Source organism: Dipodomys merriami, unplaced genomic scaffold (assembly GCF_024711535.1).
Source record: "Dipodomys merriami isolate MVZ:Mamm:240054 unplaced genomic scaffold, mDipMer1.0.p SCAF_57, whole genome shotgun sequence".
Taxonomy (NCBI): domain Eukaryota; kingdom Metazoa; phylum Chordata; class Mammalia; order Rodentia; family Heteromyidae; genus Dipodomys; species Dipodomys merriami.
In genome coordinates, this window is record NW_027206146.1 from 2,889,704 (window position 1) to 2,902,634 (window position 12,931).

Below are 12,931 nucleotides of genomic sequence, written 5' to 3' on the forward strand. Positions count from 1 at the left end.
GTGGAGCTGAGTCTGGCAGGTCACTTCGCCGTTAAGTTCTTGTGACCTGCTAAATGACTCGTTTTATTCCAAGGCCTGAGTTGGAGCTAGCAGCTCCGCCAAGCTTTGTCGGTATCCAAGATGGAGATCTCCGGTACTGGGGGGGGGGTGACCTTCCCTCCTTTGCTCCTGAGAAAGAGTGAGGATGTCAGGCTTCTACTCACACCGTCTTGGTTCCTGGGTCGTCTCTGGTGTGGGAACTGCAGGATGAAGATGTCTGCTCCTTGTCGGTTCTTTTTTTTTTTTTTTTGTGGGTTTGGTCTTTTTTTTTATTTTATATTTTTTATTTTATTTGAGAACATACTGTACAGAGGGGTTACAATTACATGGGCAGGATAATGCATACATTTCTTACCAAGCATTGCAGCCTCCTCCTTTGTTTACCCTTCACCTCCCTTCTCAGCCTCTCCCCTCCCCCCACCCAATCATACCCCCCTCCCCCCCACACCGACATTGTAAAGCTGGTTTTGACATGACATTTTGTACTTCTCATTGTTGCAACAGATTCACCTGAATCCTTAAACAACTTGTTTGTCCCCATCTCCTCCACATGTTATACTGACATCAAATATAGTGAAAGCGGGGGTTACACTGTGGGGGAGGGACATACAAAGCAACAAAGAAATAATCTTATAAATGCGTTAGAGACACATGCATGAAAGAAAAAAAACATTAAAATACATATCTAAGGGTTCGTTTTCCTAACATCACATTATCTGACCTTTTCCGCTTGACTCATACCTATACTAGATATTGCAAATAAGGGAAAACATGGGACCTATGTTTCTTTGGGCCTGACTTACTTCACTTAATATAATTTTTTCCAAGCCTTTCTGTTTCCTAACAAATGGGGAAATGTCATTCTTTCTGATGGAGGCATAGAATTCCATTGTGTATATATACCACATTTTCTTGATCCATTCATCTACTGAGGGGCATCTGGGTTGGTTCCATATCTTAGCTATGGTAAATAATGCTGCAATAAACATAGTTGTGCTGCTAGCTTCAGTGTGGTCTTTTTCGTAAACATTAGGGTAAATGCCCAAAAATGGGATTGCTGGGTCATAGGGGAGTTCTATGTGAAGTCTTTTGAGGAACCTCCATACTGCTTTCCAAAGTGGTTGAACAAGTTTACATTCCCACCAACAATGAAGTAAGGTTCCTTTCTGTCCACATCCCCTCCAGTATCTGTTGTTGTTAGAGTTCTTGATTTTTGCTGTTCTGAGAGGTGATATCTCAATGTTGTTTTGATTTGCATTTCTTTTATGGCTAGGGATGTTGAACATTTCTTCATGTGTCTATTGGCCATCCTTCTTTCTTTTTCAGAGAAGCTTCTGTGTAAGTCTGTAGCCCACTTATTTATTGGGCAGTTGTTTCTTTGAGGATTTGTTGTTGGGTGGTTTAATTTTTTGAGTTCCAAGAATATTTTAGATATGAGACCCTTGTCCGTTGTATGGCTAGTAAACGTCTTCTCCCAATCCGTGGGCTTTCTATTGATCTTGCTAGCTATGTCATTTGCCCTGCAGAAGCTCTGCAACATCATGCAATCCCATTTGTCCAACATTCCTTTGATTTGTTGTGTTTCCGGGTCTCTATTCAGAAAATTTCGGCCTGTGCCAAGGAGACCTAGGGTTTCTCCTATTCCTATTCCATCCTGTAATGTTTTCAGAGTGTCTGCTTTGAGTTCAAGGTCTTTGATCCATTTGGAGTTGATTCTGGTGCAGGGTGATATATAAGGATTTAGCTTTAATTTTCTACATGTAGTTAACCAATTTTGCCAGCACCACTTACTGAAGAGGCTGTCTTTCTTCCATTCTATTGTTTTAGCTCCCTTATCGAAGATTAGATGGCTATAGGTCTGTAGGTTCATTTCTGGGTTTTCAATTCTATTACATTGGTCCTGAGGTCTGTTCTTATGCCAATACCAAGCTGTTTTGATTACTATGGCTTTATAGTAGAGTTTGAAATTTGGTATTGATATTCCTCCAGCAGTGTTCTTTCCATTGAGGAGCGTTTTTGCTATTCGGGGTCTTTTATTGTTCCATATGAATTTTTGGATTGCCTCTTCTATTTCCTTGAAGAATGAGGGTGGAATTTTGATAGGCATCGCGTTGAATTTGTAGATAGCCTTGGGAAGTATTGCCATTTTCACGATGTTAATCTTGCCAATCCAGGAGCATGAGAGGTTTTGCCATTTTTTATGTTCTGTGTTGATTTCCTTTTTCAAGATTTTAGTTTTCATCATAGAGGTCCTTCACTTCTTTAGTTAAGTTAATTCCTAGGTATTTTATTTTTTGTGGGGCTATTACAAATGGAGTTGCTTTCCTAATTTCAGCCACACTTTTCTCATTGTTGGCATACAGAAAAGCCATTGATTTTTGGGGGTTAATTTTATACCCTGCTACTTTGCCAAAGTTTTGAATCAGCTGGAGTAATTTGGGAGTGGAGTCTATGGGATTCTTTAAATACAAGATCATGTCATCTGCAAAGAGGGAGAGTTTTATTTCTTCTTTCCCTATTTGGATCCCCTTTATGTCTGCATCTTGTCTTATTGCTGTAGCTAGGCATTCTAATACTAGATTGAAGAGAAATGGAGAGAGTGGGCATCCTTGTATTGTTCCTGAGTTAAGAGGAAATGGCTTTAGTTTTTCACCATTAAGTATAATGCTGGCTGTAGGTTTGTCATATACAGCCTTTATTGTATTGAGGAATGTTCCATGGATTCCTAATTTTTCCAAAACCTTCATCATAAATGGGTGTTGGATCTTGTCGAATGCTTTTTCTGCATCTATTGAACTAACCATGTGGTTCTTGTTCTTGCTCTTGTTGATGTGATGAATAATATTAATTGATTTGCATATATTGAACCAGCTTTGCATCCCTGAAATGAATCCTGTTTGATCGTGGTGTATGATTTTTTGGATGAATTGTTGAAGTCGGTTGGCCAAAATTTTGTTGAGAAGTTTTGCATCAATGTTCATCAAAGAAATGGATCAATAGTTCTCTTTCTTTGATGAGTCCCTGCCTGGTTTTGGGATGAGGGTTATGATGGCTTCATAGAATGTGTTCGGTAGTGAGCTTTCTCTTTCAATTTCATTGAAGAGCTGGAGGAGAATTGGTGTGAGCTCTGCTTTGAAGGCCTTGTATAATTCCACTGTAAAACCATCTGGTCCTGGACTTTTCTTAGCTGGGAGGTCTCTTATTGCTGTTTCTATTTCAATGCTTGATATGGGCCTGTTAAGATAGTTTAACTTATCTTCGTTTAGTTTTGGCATGTCAATATTTGCTAGGAAGAAGTCCATTTCTGTCAAGTTGTCAAACTTATTAGCATAAAGTTTTGAGAAGTATTCCCTTATAATGTTCTGAATCTTGGTTGTTTCCGTGGTGATGTTTCCATTCTCATGTCTGAGTTTATTAATTTGGGTGTGTTCTCTTCTTTTTCTGATAAGATTTGCTAAGGGTCTGTCAATTTTGTTAAGTTTTTCGAGGAACCAACTCTTTGTTTTGTTGATTCTTTCTATACTTTTTTTGGATTCTAATTCATTTAATTCTGATTTAAATTTGATTATTTCTTTCCTTCTACTGGATTGGGGTTTATCTTGCTGCTCTTTTTCAAGGAGGTTTAGATGTGTCATTAAATTGTTAGTTTCAGATCTCTCCAATTTGTTGATGTAGGACCTCAGAGCTATAAACTTGCCTCTGAGTACTGCCTTTGCTGTGTCCCAGAGGAGCTGGTAATTTGTGTGTACATTTTTGTTGAATAGCATGAACATTTGAATTTCCTTTCTCATCTCTTCCATGACCCACTCTGTTCTTGCTGGTGTTGAGTAGAATCCGCTCGCCCGCTGCGTCTGGCTCCTTCATCCGGGACTCTCTGTGGCTCAGTTATTGTGCCTGCGATCGCCACCACCACCGCTGTCGCCGCTGTGGCAGCTGCTTGCCAGAGCTCAGATGTGTCTCCTTGCTGGATTTTCCCTCTCTGGCCTGACTCTGTCCTGTCATGGCACACTTGGTGTGATTCTCTGGCTTAGGACTGTTCACTGGAACTCTAAAACTGCTTTCTATGCAAGAGCTTGTTTAGACTTCAGCTTCTCCTCCGCCATCTTCCTGGAACTCTTCTTCCTCTTCTATTTTTTTGTTAATTGACTTGTTATGTTTTTCTCTTTTTTTGTTGTTTTTTTCTGTTTTTTTTTTTTTTTGTTTGCTGTTGTTGGTTTTTTATGTCATTTTCTGTGTTTTTTTTTTTTTTTTTTTTTTTTTTTTTTGCATGTGGAAGGTCTCCTGTGGATGGATTTTCCCCTTCCCCTCGGCTTGGACCCTGTGCCTCCTGGTCCGGTCCTCACCGCTCCGGCCCTCTGTCCCCCAGGCAGGCAGCCCCCGCCGAGATCTTCAGACGGGTATGGTCCTGTGGTTGGCTGTGTTGGAATGTAGCAAGTCCTTGCTCTCCCTGGGGATACAGTTGTGGACTTGAAGGAAGCTATTGTCCCTGTCCGAGTTGTAGGTGGCGGTGGGCGTGGTGGCGGCCTTCCGCGTGTCCCTGCTGAGCGTGTACATGGAGATCTCGGTAGACAGCAGGGTGTTGAAGCCCTTGATGCCCACGGACGAGGTGTCCCTGGAGTGGGAGGGCTCAGTGTAGCAGGAGCTGGAGCGGCTGCAGCGCTGGTTAGCGGTAGCGGTAACTGGGGATGCGGGTGATGGCTGAGGCCTAGAGGTAGTCCTTGGCGCGGGCCATGGCCCACAGGTGTTTGTGGCTGTCGATAAACATGTGCACCGCAAGCACCCCGACCATCTCGGCGATGATGAAGGACAGGGCCCCAAAGTAGAAGGACCAGCAGTACGAGTAGCTGTTCTTTTAGGAGTCGCTCTTGGAGAGGTCCCCGGCATTGGCAGATATGTACACTATGATGCCAATGATGTTACTCAGACCTGGGCACGGGGCAGGACGGGTGGCAGAGACAAGGCTGTTAGTTCTGGGGTGGGCGTGGGTTGGGGGTGAGGCCGCTGTCCCAGCTGCCCCCCTCCTGGCCTAGGTTTTCACAGTCTGAGCATCTGTTCTTGTGAACCTGTCTGTCGCCAGGGATATTGCAAATGTCATCTTTTCCATTTTTCTTTTTGTGCCTGGACTGGGACTTGAACTCATGGCCTGGGTGCTGAGCGTTTTGACCCAAGGCTGGCACTCTACCATTTGAGCCACAGCTCCACTTCTGGATTTTTTTTGGTGGTTAATTGGAGATAAGAGTCTCACTGACTTTCCTGCCTGAACTGGCTTCAAATCAACATCCTCAGATCTCAGCCTCCCTAGTAGCTAGGATTACTGGTCTCCCCGGCTCTACTTCGTAGCTTAAGTCAGTCAGGGTGGGAAAGGCTAGTAGACAGAGAGGAGGAGGCCAACATTTCACACACAATCAGCTGAGTAGCAATAATACTTACAATAAGAATTGAAATTGCTTACTGAGTGCTTTACAAGCAACTTGCAGACCAGGAGACAGAAGATCACAGAAGTTTCTCTCCGTGTACTTCCGTCTCCTGGAAGGAGCTGTTCTGAAGGCAGCACAGCTTTGCACGCAGGTCTACCTTGGTTAGGCATGGCTCCTGGAGACAGATGGCCTGGCTTCAAAGACTAAGCCTTTACCTGAGTCTCCTGCTCTGTAAACAGTCACCTTAATCGAGAGGACTGGTTCTAGAGATGAGGAAAGGATGGGAATCTGACTTGAGAATGTTCAGAGAATCCCTCTGCATGTGGGAAGTGCTCCGAGGTGTTAGTTTTATCCAGTTGCTCAAGTACAATCCCTGTTCCTTTCTGGGCATCTGAAACCAGTGTAACTCATCATACAATCCAGCTCAGAAAGCTGGTTGTGGGGGCCTGGCTGCAAAAGTAGGGGTGAGGGAGGAGGAGAGTCTTCCTTGGGCTTAGCTGGGCATCAGGTAGGGGCTCAAGAAATGATGGGGAGCCAGATACTGGTGGCTCATTCCTGTAATCCTAGCTACTCAGGAGGCTGAGAGCTAAGGATTGTGGTTCAAAGCCAGCCCAGGCAGGCAAGTCCATGAGACTCTTATCTCCAATGAACTACCAGAAAACCAGAAGTGGCACTGTGGCTCAAAGTGGTAGAGCACTAGCCTTGAGTGAAAAGGGTCAACACTCAAGCCCCAAATTCAAGCCCCAAGACTGATAACAATGACAAAAGAAAAAAAAGAAGAAAAGATCAAAAGAAAAAAGAAAAGAAATGATGGGGCCCCTTGGTTGTCCCCCACTCTGTCTGCTCAGTGGATTTGCATGGGCAGAGCATGTAGGATCAGGCCTGGTATTTCCAAGTGGTGGGGAAGATGGTCCAATGGGCAGCTGGGGGTGAGTGGGGCTGAGGTTCCCGAGGGACTCAGTGAGGGCTCTATAGAGCCTTCCCTTGAGACAGCCCAGGACCAGAGATGTCCCTTACCCCAGGTCCCCCAAGTCTCCTAGCCCTGCACTTGGGGGCTTCCCTTACCCCTCTGCTGGCCCGCCCACCTGGTGCTCTCACCTGCAGACAGGAAGAAGATGCCGGCACTCAGGATGATGTTGTGCCGAGTCTTGTAGAACTCGCTGGCTGCAATGCAGTGCCCACCCATGAAAAGCAGAATCACGCTGAGGATCGGGAAGATGCTCGAGGCTCTCACAGCCCCTGCAGGACACAGAGGGCCAGGGAGTGAAAGAAAGAAGTGACAGTGAGGCTGTGGGATGGGGGGTAAGCAAAGGGAATGGACCACAGCAGTCAGGCCTTCTACGACATAGCCTAGATCCGGGTTGCTTAGCAACAGGAGAGAGGGCGGGAGGGGGGCCACTTTCCTTCAAGAGCTTTCCTCCATTTTCAGGACCAATCTCCAGCCCTTTGTCATGCACACAGAGGCCCCTGTGGGGACTCCTGCATCCCAGTGGCCATGTTCTTTCTTGCTTAGCAGAGCAAACTGCCCATGGCTCTGTTTTCATGCTGAGGACTTTTGGCATACTTAATGGAAATGTCTTTTTCTGTTCTCTCAGCAACCTTCTATTTATGCATCAAAACCGAATTCAAAGTCTTATCTGTGAGGTCTTCCCTGACTTCCTCATGCAAAACTGTTAGCTAAACTTTCTCTTATGCCTTGGAAAGCACTGGCACAGTGAGAGGGTGGCATGGCAGCTAATAGATCTACATGGCTTGAATTGGAATCTGGCTGTAGCATTTATTAGCATATACACTTAGGGAAGTTATCATGTCTTTGTGTGCCTCAGTTTCCTTACCTGTAAAACAGAGATGACAATAGTATTTACCTCCTAAGTTTGCTGTGAGGATTAACTGAGCTGAGAAAATAATTCATTTATAAAAAAAGTTACTGGGAGCTAGGTACCAAATAGCTCACATTTGTAATCCTAGCTACTCAGGAGGCTGAGAGCTGAAGATCATGATTCAAAGCTAGCCAGGACAGGAAAGTCTGTAAGACTCTTATCTCCAATGAACTACTCAGAAAAAGCCAGAAGTGGAACTGTGGCACAGTGGTAAAGTGCTAGCCTTGAACAAAAAGAGCTCAGGAATAATGTCTAGACCCTGACTTCAAGCCCTAGGATTGGCACAAATAAACCCAACAACCCAAAAAAGGTACTGAGGCAAGAAATAGTAATTACTGATACCATAGGGACCTTTTGGCCAATGCCAGGGATTGGTTGTTTGGGGATGTGTTTTGGGGTGAGTGTAACAGGTGTAGCTTCCTCCACTTCTTGTCCCTTTGAGTGGCTACATAGCCACGAGGTTCTGTCTAGACTTGTTGTTGTTGTTCTGGGGCTTGGTTCTGGAACTTGAACTCTAGGATTTGTATCCTTACTTGGCTTGTTTGCACAGGGCTGGAGCTCTACCACTTCAGTCATGCCTCCAGCCTGATTTTTATATGGATTTTTCTTCCCTGGGCTGACTACAAACCATGATCTTCCCAGTCTCTGCTTCTTGAGTAGCTAGAGTTAAAAGTATTTGCTGCGCCAGGTGCTGGTGGCTCACGCCTGTGATCCTAGCTATTCAGGAGGCTGAGATCTGAGGATTGTGGTTCCTACCTGGGCAGGAAAGACCGTGAGACTCTTATCTCCAATTTACCACTAGAAAACCAGAAGTGACATTGTGGCTCAAGAGGTAGAGCACTTGCTTTGAGCTGAAGAGCTGAGGGACAGCACCCAGGCCCAGAGTTCAAGCCCCATGACTGACAAAAAAAAAAAAGTATGGGCTGCTTTTGCCTGGTAACTAGACTTTTCTAAGAGGGTTCACTGCAATGTGTGACATGAGAAACCCTTACTTGCCCCTCATCTGCAGCAAGGTCTAGCTGCTCACTGATGCTGTAGAAGAGAGGAGACCTGGTGTTTGCGGTTGGGGGACTTGCAGGGTGGAGCTGTGCACTCAGGCTGGCTGCAGGGGCCAGAGGGCAAAGCAGTTGGCTTACCCTGCAGCCTTAGCACCAGAGGGCTGGACCCTGGTGTGGTATTCTCCTCCTGCAAGTCACCTCTCAGACAGTGAAAAGTATCTGCTCCCAACTCGCTCTCCAGCCTAGGCATGGCCACCCACACCCCCCATGACCACACAGACACATGGCAACTTGCAGCTATCTATTCCTCATCTTTACAGGAACACAGGGGTGATAAGACCTTGGGGAGGACCCTGGGGATGAGAGATGACAGTGCACTCTTGGTATTTGCAGGTGCTTGGCTCCCAGCAGACTCTGATTGAGGAAAACCTGTGCATGCTCAGGGCAGAGCTCAGTACACTAAAGTTCTGTGGGTATAGTAGGTATGAGCATTCAAACTTGAGAGAGCATGGAGCTGCTACGTTACTGTCACAAAAATGGCAGTTGTGTACTTTAATTCTGTTCACCAAAGATTAGATCTTATTTCAAGCTCTTTGTCTCAGCACTGAAAACGCTTCATTCATTCCCCCACCCCCCACTATGCCACCCAACTTCTCTTAAAAACAAGCCGCCTGTCAACAAGTCTGTAATTTTCACTTGAGTGCTTCAATTAAGCACATTACATGCCCTTTTTGGCTCAAGAGGATGACTTTAACGTTCACCTTGCTTGTTGGGAGGCAGATTTTCACTCGATCAAGGGCAGGGAAACACTCAGCAGATCACATAATGATTTAAACACAACAGATGATAACAGAGAGCTTCTCCCCATTCTCTGTCAAAACCATGTACAGGACTGGGAATGTGGCTTAGTGGTAGAGTACTAGCCTTGAGCAAAAAGAAGCTTAGGAACAGTGCCCAGGCCCTGAGTTCAAGACCCAGGACTGGCAAACAAAAGCAAAAACAAAACCATGTGTAGCTGGGTGCTAGTGGTTCATGCCTATAATCCTATATAATGTACAAGTAAGGTGGACTTAATGTATCTATCCAGATACAAGCTGTGAGGGTGCTGGGTGGTATAGCCAAGGCCTGTGAAACTGAATGGGGAACAAGAACTGTGTGTGTGTGTGTGTGTGTGTGTGTGTGTGTGTGAGAGAGAGAGAGAGAGAGAGAGAGAGAGAGAGAGAGAGAGAGAGAGAGAGAGAGAGAGAGAGAGAGAGAGAGAGAGAGAGAGACAGACAGACAGACAGAGAGAGAGAGAGAGACAGACAGAGAGAGAGAGACAGACAGACAGACAGACAGACAGACAGACAGACAGACAGACAGACAGACAGACAGACAGACAGACAGACAGACAGAGGGCAAAAGGAGGAGGATGAAGAAGAAGTAAAAGGTCTGAGGCACCAGCCCCTCCCTTTCCCCACAGGAAGAAGTGTGGCTGAGACAGTAACCAGCTCTGGTCTTTACCCAGACCTCCAATTCCAAGGTGTTTCTATGCAGAGGGGAGACCCCATCTCACACTGTAGTTCTGCACTGTGAGTGTCCCCAAGAATGTATTTCTAGGCCCCGTATACGGCATGTGTTTAATATATGACCATGGAAAGGAACCAAATTGGTCTGATTCACTTCCCTCAGGCTAAATCATACTGGGACATCTAAGGAATCCCAGCTCCTATCTCCTGGACACAAGAAACACACCACAAAGGGACCCACAGCACACAGGACTGTGTCTAAATACATATTTGGACAGAGACTCATGTGGGCTCACAGGTACCCAAGGACACAGAACACAGCACTGACATGGGGCACACAGAGACAGAGGCACCAACATTCCCACAAGAGGGGTCCCTGACTACCCCCTCTATGCTTCTCCTTTATCTTCAATCTTTGGTAGCCAAAGAAGAGGATAGGGACAGCCAATGGGTCCACCGCACTGGGTGAGACAGTGACCACTATTTGTTACTGGGGGAGCTGGCAGTAGGTGGGATGGGACTTGCAGCACCACACCTTCACTGGACCTATGTATTGTAGGGCTAAAGTGGTAACAGGGATGCATGGGGCTCCTGGGCTCTGACTCAGGCTATGGATTTCTCAGACACTCTTAGGGCTGGAGAGAAACAACTTTGATTTATCCATCTATCCTACAATGTACCCCTTTACTCATCCATCCATCCACCCACCCATCCATCTATCCATCCATCCATCCATCCATCCATCCATCCATCCATCCATCCATCCATCCATCCTCCCACTTAATCATCTATGCGCTCATCCAATCACCCATCCATCTATCCACCCACCTACCCACTCACCCATCCAACTATCCATCCACCCATCCACCCACCCACCCACCCACCCATCTATCCATCCATCCATCCATCCATCCATCCATCCATCCATCCATCCATCCATCCATCCATCCTCCCTCCCTCCCACTTAATCATCTATCCACTCATCCAATCACCCATCCATCTATCCACCCACCTACCCACTCACCCATCGAACTATACATCCACCCATCCACCCACCCATCCATCCATCCATCTATCCTTCCATCCATCCATCCATCCATCCATCCATCCATCCATCCAACTATCCACCCACCCACCCATCCATCCATCCATCCTCACACCCATCCACCCACCCACCCATCCATCCATCCATCCATCCATCCATCCATCCATCCATCGATCCATCCATCCATCTGCCCACCCACCCACCCACCCATCCATCCACTTATCTATCCATCTATCCATCCAGCCAAGTGTTGAGGACATTTTCCTTCTTCTAGGACCTTAGGAAACACAGGATGACATCTGAGGCTCAAGAATTGAGCCCCATTTTCTTGGCCACTCTAGCCTATGAACACAGGTCTCCTGTCCAGACTTGCCCTGTGTCATCCTCTGCCCTCCCTCTTTTTCTTCACCTCTTGATGGTGAAACAAGACACAGGAGTCATCCCTGGACATCTTATTCAGTCTCTTTCCTGGGCCTCCTCAGCTTCTTGACCTTTGACCTTGGGTGTCCTGGGGCTCAGTGTCTGGGCCCCCTCTTTCTTCCCATACTGCTCCCTCAGTGGTCATCAACCCTCATGGCTTTAAACTATCACTCACAGGTTGACAGTTCCAGAGCCCCTTCCTCTGCCCTGGCACCCCTCAGCCAGGCCTGCACGGAGTGCCAGACACATTCCAACTCCTTCTGTAGGCATTTCTCACCCAGAATGGCCCACACGGAGCCTGGTCTCAACCTGCTGTCCTACTCAGGCACAAGCTTGGAATCATCCAGACCTCACCTTTTCCCAGGAACCTTTCAGACCACACTGTTCCTTGTAAGAATTTCTTAGCCCTTTACTGCCACTGCCCACCATCTCTTGTCTCGATTATGCCCACAGCAGGCTCCTGACTTCTCTACTTGCCCTCATCCTGGTTTGGTCTCGTACAAACACAGCAACCAGAAGGTCCTGTCCAAAGGTGAGTTGGTGGCCCTCAATCTCAGCCACTCTCTCTCCAAGACCTTGCCACAGCCCACAGGGTTGCCAGGGCCTTTCTTCACTGTGGTTTGACCACTCCATTCTCAGTGCCCTCAGTCCTGTGCCTCAAACATTCCTGGTATGGACCTACACCAGGATCTTTGCATTTGCCAGTCCATCCTAGAACATTCATTCTGCAAATAGCCACGTGGCTACTTATTACTTTGAATCTTTGCTCAGACTTCTCAGTGAGGCCTTTCTTGATCCCATTCCTGATGTGGAATTTCTTGACTTTCTAGAAACTCTGGGATGCAGCAAAAGCTTCTCTGAGGGAATTTACAGCTGTGCGGGCCTGGCATGAAAACAGTCAGGTGTCTTAAAAGCAATCAACGATGAAGCACCGTCTAAAAGCAAACCCAGAACAATGGATAGAAAGATAATCATAAGGTCTGGGAAGGTGGCTCAGTGGTAGAGCACTTGCCTTGTATGCTTGAGGCCCTGGGTTCAATTCCTCAGCACCACATAAGCAGGAAAAAAAAAGCCGGAAGTGGCGCTGTGGCTCAAGTGGTAGAGTGCTAGCCTTGAGCTGAAGAGATGAGGGACAGTGCCCAGGCCCAGAGTTCAGACCCCACGACTGGACCCCGCCCCCCTAAAAGAAAAATAATCATAAAATCCGCATAGAGCCAGCTAGGCACTGATGGCTGCTCCCCACTAATCAGAGCTACTCCAGAAGCTCACATTTTAGGATTGTGGTTCAAAGGCAGCAGAAATGTAAATGAGGCTTATTATTAATAAACTATCCCGAGAATGTACAAAGCAGAGCTTTGTGGTAGCACACTAGCATGGAGCTAAAGAAGCTTAGCAACTGCCCAGGCCCTGAGTTCAAGTCCTAGAACAGGCACACACATAGACACATACACAAAAATAAGAGTAAAAATGAAAAAATGGAGATTAAAAAAACCATGTAAAAAATCAGTGAAAGAAGCTGAACACTGGTGTCTCCCACCTGTAATCCTAGCTACTCAGGTGGCTGAGATCTGATCATCATGGTTCAAAGCCAGCCGAGGCAGGAAAGTCCATGAGACTCATCTCC

At 46.4% G+C, this 12,931-nt stretch overlaps 1 pseudogene; it reads right to left on the reverse strand.

Annotated features, from left to right (window-relative positions):
* Positions 1–4,428: 4,428 nt before the first annotated feature.
* Positions 4,429–12,931, reverse strand: part of LOC138812426 (voltage-dependent calcium channel gamma-2 subunit-like) — a 351,801-nt pseudogene continuing 343,298 nt past the window's right edge.